Source organism: Podarcis cretensis (assembly GCF_951804945.1).
Source record: "Podarcis cretensis genome assembly, chromosome: 11".
In the NCBI taxonomy this organism is placed as follows: Eukaryota; Metazoa; Chordata; class Lepidosauria; order Squamata; family Lacertidae; genus Podarcis; species Podarcis cretensis.
The window spans coordinates 1,751,933-1,757,433 of NC_137180.1; the positions used below are offsets into that span (position 1 = coordinate 1,751,933).

The window sequence follows — 5,501 nt, forward strand, 5'->3', positions numbered from 1 at the left end:
CCAGCATGAGTTTGACCAAACTGCGGGAGGCAGTGGAAGACAAGATTGCCTGGCATGCTCTGGTCCGTGGGGTCACGAAGAGGCGGACATGACTAAACGACTAAACAACAACATGGCACCTTGAGCTCTGCTGAGGGAAGAAGGAATACAATGGTGAAAAGGAAGATAATCAGTAAGCAACAGTATCCTATCCTAACTCTAGAAACCGTTATTCAGACATGATCACGAACACAATGCCATTGCATCTCCCATGCCACACCTCATATTTGCCTTAGAAGAGTTTGGATTTGATATCCCGCCTTTCACTCCCTTTAAGGAGTCTCAAAGCGGCTAACATTCTCCCCCCCCCCCCACAACAAACACTCTGTGAGGTGAGTGAGGGTGAGAGACTTCAAAGAAGTGTGACTGGCCCAAGGTCACCCAGCAGCTGCATGTGAAGGAGCAGAGACGCGAACCCGGTTCCCCAGATTACGAGACTACTGCTCTTAACCACTACACCACACTGGCTCTTACTTGGGATCTTGCAGAGTTTAGATGCTTTAATGCAGTTGCATGGTTGCTACTGTGGTGCAAGGTGGAAGCGAGTGCAAGACCACTTGCAGTGCAATTCTAGGCATGCCTGCTTGGTGGGGAACCTTTTAAAGCCTGAGGGGCACATTCCCTTCTGGAGTGCTGCATGTCAGCAATGGGTGCGCTCAAAGGCAAAGTGGGAGGAGCAACTGAGGTGACTCTTACCTGTTTTTAGTAGGTGACATTCCATCTGCAAAAAATATGTATACACACACACTTCTTACCAGCCTCTAGACAAGCAAGTAAGAGACATTCCACTGGGGCAAAAGCCCTCCAGGAAGCTGCCAAGCAGAGTCAGTGAAAGGTGCTGGGCGTGGGGAAGAGTCATGAGGGCTTGAGGATCACCTTTTGCCCTAGGGCTGAAGTTTACCACCCCAGATGTATAGGACTGCAGCCTGAGCTGGCATCCTATTCAGCTCACCCATTTTCACATTAGATAGGTTGGGGTCTTAAGAGCAGAGGACCATACGGCCCACTTCAGGTGAACCTAGCTTGACTGAGCAATGAGATGTGAAGGATCTCTTTTCCCTTCACAGCTGTCAGTTGGTTTAAGATCCTGGTTTATGCTAACCATAGATTCCCAATTTTGACAAAAGGGGAAACTCTGTTTAATCAGAGACTTCCTGGCTTCTTCCTAGTTCATGTAAAGGCCTGCGAAATCAAGAGATGAACTGTAACACCAACAGTTACCAGGGAGATCTACTCTTTACAAGGAGCTGCAAATGACACATCTGGATTTTATACGGTACTACTGGCCTATCAACTCTGTTGCGTCTTATCCTTTTAAAATATTTTTATTAATTAGCTCTTCTAACTGGGTGCTGGCACAAAATCCTGTTTTTGTGCAAATCACCTGTAAATGAAATGTGTGGTCTATTACTCAGTCAACAGTGAAATGGCAGAGCTTAATCTATTCTCGTCTGCTTATTTGGATTCTGGAACCTCATTCCAGTCTAGCAGTCTTAATTAGGTCAGCATTGCATGCCTTTTATTTGACTCCCCTCCCCCCACCAACCTCCCCCCAAAACACTTCACAAATGCAGCTCCATTTCTACGTTGTATTGCGATGAGGATACTTTTACTGTTTATAAACTGTAGCAAATAACATAAATAATTGTCAGGAAGTGAACTCAATTTACTGTTCTCACCATCTGAGGAAGGTCACCTTAAGGTTTGCAGTCTCTTCCAGACAGTCCTGGAGAAAAGATCCATTTTAATCCAGTTATGGAATGGAAACAGGATTGGTTGGTGCCCTCGTGGATGGTTTGGGCTGGGGAGAGGGAGAGGGCACCTTTTTGGCTCTCCTGCACCTCTTGGGAGCCTGCATATGGCACACAACTCCTTGTTCCAGCTCCGTGTTTTCCTTTGCTTGGCATATCCCATGGCAAAGATGATGAGTACCATCTGTGATTGGAATCTAAGACTTATCCTAACAACAATTTTATTATTTATACCCCGCACATCTGGCACATTTATTCCCCAGCTACTTTGTGCGGCTCCCAGCAGAATAGTAAAAACAGGATAAAACAATAAATTAAAAAAACTTCCCTAAACAGGGCTGTCTTCAGATGTCTTCTAAAAGTCAGATAGTTGTTTATTTCCTTGACTTCTGATGGGAGTGTGTTCCACAGGGCAGGCGCCACTACCGAGAAGGTCCTCTGCCTGGTTTCCTGCAGCTTTGCTTCTCACAGGGAGGGAACCACCAGAAGGCCCTCGGCGCTGGACCTCGGTGTCCGGGCAGAACAATGGGGGTGGAGACGCTCCTCCAGGTATACAGAGCCGAGGCTGTTGAGGGCTTTAAAGGTCAGCACCAACCCTTTGAATTGTGCTCGGAAACACACCTGTTGCTCTGCACAGGTCCAGGCACAGGTCCATGCTTTGCAGTGCCATGTCCCATCTTTCCCTGTAAAAACTCTCTTTAAAGCTGAAGCGCAAGAAATGGCAACCCAGCTTTTCCACAGATTTGTGTTTGCTCCAGTTATACCACTCCCACCCACTTTCTGCATGCAGAAGCTGCCGAGAGTGGCTGTTAAATTTTACTCCACCAGGCCTGAGCGCAGCAGGCTAGCTCTGGAGGCACAGGCTAGGGCACACAGCTGTGGGTCCTCCTACAGAAGGAAAGAGCCAGGGGGCTCAGCAGGAACAACCAGAGAGCTGCCCCTGCTCCCCACTGCCAGCATTCATCAACTGAAGTAGTCACCAAATTCTGCCTGGGGGTGTGTGTGAGAGGAGTATAGGGCATCAACTATCTTATGCACCTTGCAGTTCCAGCTGCTTTGGTGTGGAATTATGTTTAATCCAATGACTGCTGCAGCACATTGTGGCTGGCTTTTAATTCCAAAATGCTACTTGTTGAAATTCAGGATATATGTGGAAAAGTCCATCCAGTCCCTTCAGCATAAATGCAAAGAACTATTGTCCTGTGAACTTTAGACCTTCTCGGATAATCCATCACCCTAGTAATCACTTGCTCCTATGCCAGTAGCTGGAAACAGAGCAGAGGCAGTGGCAAGTTTCAGAGCTTGGATATTTCAACAGTTGTATTTGTATCTGTGAGTTGATATTCCTGGCAATGACTTTGTTTCTTCACTTAGTACAAGCTGTGGTATGGAACCAGAAAAATGCCAACTGTTGATTTATCAAAAGAAGCAATATTTTAATATTAGCTCATTGAATCGCCCCCTTTCAATAAAAAAGCATTTTGACAGATCAAGTAACTTAGGCCCATAACTGTGCATAGCCATGGGCTGCAAAGGTGATGTAGCTGCAGCAGCTATGGGTACAAAGCATGTGGGATAAGTGTCCTGCAATGTTACTAGTAGATTGGATTTCCATGTCACTACTGTGTACAAGGGCAATTGACATGATCGCCCCCTCTGGTGCTGTGGAATCCATTTTGGTCCTTGGTATAATGAGGAGCTGTGATTGATGAAACAGATTAGGCAAGGGTTAGAGTGTAAGTGGTGTAAATCTCTCTCAGGAGCTGACTGAGCACATGTTCCAGCTCATAAATGGGCCTACTATGTAGCAGTGAGGGACGCTGGTGGCGCTGTGGGTTAAAGCCTCAGCGCCTAGGGCTTGCCGATTGAAAGGTCGGCGGTTCGAATCCCTGCGGCGGGGTGCGCTCCCGCTGCCCGGTCCCAGCGCCTGCCAACCTAGCAGTTCGAAAGCACCTCTGGGTGCAAGTAGATAAATAGGGACCGCTTACCAGCGGGAAGGTAAACGGCGTTTCCGTGTGCGGCTCTGGCTCTGGCTCTGGCTCTGGCCAGAGCAGCGATGTCACGCTGGCCACGTGACCCGGAAGTGTCTCCGGACAGCGCTGGCTCCTGGCCTCTTAAGTGAGATGGGCGCACAACCCCAGAGTCTGTCAAGACTGGCCCGTACGGGCAGGGGTACCTTTACCTTTTATGTAGCAGTGAGGGAAGAAAAGAGATCCTCCTTCATTGCCCCTATGGCATCCTTGGGAAACTGTCTGGCAGAATTGTTTCATGTGGTCTGGAGGTTGGTTGTTCCTGTCCAGCAAGGTGGACCTCTGGAGAACGTGGTGACCAACTGTAACTGGATGACAGTTGAGGTGCTGCAAGTGTGACAAGGCCAACTGAGATGTCCAATGCAATGTCGAGCTCCGTGTTGTGGGATCAGTTTCAGTCAATGCAGCCTGATGATGTGGACAGCATACCTGCTCACTCTGGCTTATTAAAGCTAGCTGGTGTGGGGTGACTGAACGGGTCAGAGGTGTGGTAAGCAGATACTTGCATGATGGAGTGGAGTCTACTGTCTTTAAAGAGGTGGTGGTGCGTCCACTTCTAAAAAACCCACTCTAGCCCCAGTGTAATAACTATAGACTGGTCACCAACACCCCTTGCTTTGCAAAGTTGGTGGTGGCACTGAATTACGGTGGTTCCATCTGTATCTTCAGACTCGTGTCCAGAGAGTAGCACTGGGTGAGTGTTCCTCAGCCCCCTGGCACTTTTGCCATGGGGTTCCACATCATCCTGTTTTCTCCCCAGAGCTGTTAAATATGTAAAAAGGTATAGGACCTCTGGATGTTTAAGTCCAGTCCAAGACGACTATGGGGTTGCTGCGCTCAGCTCACTTTTCAGGCTGAGGAAGCCAGTGTTTGTTCACAGACAGCTTTCCAGGACATGTGTCCAGTAGAACTAAACTGCTTCTGGCACAATGGAACACCATGATGGAAGCCAGAGCGCATGGAAAAACCATTTACCTTCCCACCACAGCGGTATCTGTTTATCTACTTGCACTGGCGTGCTTTCACACTGCTAGGTTGGCAGGAGCTGGGACAGAGTAGCAGTAGCTCACCCCGTCGCATGGATTCGAACTGCCAACCTTCTGATTCGCAAGCCCAAGAGGCTCAGTGGTTTAGACCACAGCACCACCCGTGTTCCTATAATGTGCATATGAAGCCAGTGGGAGTGCTCCTTTAGAGTTTTGGATCCAGATGTCATCGGTACACTGATTATACATAGCTCTTCCGCTCCATGAGTCAGAAGAGGCTGTGTGAAACACATATTAAAAAGTACTCATATTAAAAAGTGAAATGAGAATACTGTATTTTTCGCGCTATAGGGCGCACCGGACCATAGGGCGCACCTAGATTTTAGGGGGGGAAATAAAGAAAAGGCTTGCGGATAGCTGTCTGAAGCCCGGGGTGCGCAGCGGGAGTTGGCGCTGCGCTCCCCGGGCTGCAGGGTGCTATCCACAGGCCTTCGGAGCCCGGTGGGCACTCCCGCTGCGCTCTGAAGGCTTGCGGGTAGCTTCCTGAAGCCTGGAGAGCGAGAGGGGTCAGTGCGCACTGACCCCTCTCGCTCTCCAGGCTTCAGTGAAAGCCTGCATTCGCTCCATAGGACGCACACACATTTCCCCTTCATTTTTGGAGGGGAAAAAGTGCGTCCTATAGAGCAAAAAATACG

General features: G+C 48.8%; 1 long non-coding RNA gene across 1 annotated transcript; it reads left to right on the forward strand.

Moving 5' to 3' along the window:
- On the forward strand, nucleotides 1-3,608 carry LOC307227122. The gene is made up of 2 exons (XR_013843819.1): nucleotides 1-172; nucleotides 2,202-3,608. It is a non-coding gene; the product is annotated as an uncharacterized lncRNA (long non-coding RNA).
- The last annotated feature ends 1,893 nt before the right edge of the window (nucleotides 3,609-5,501 follow it).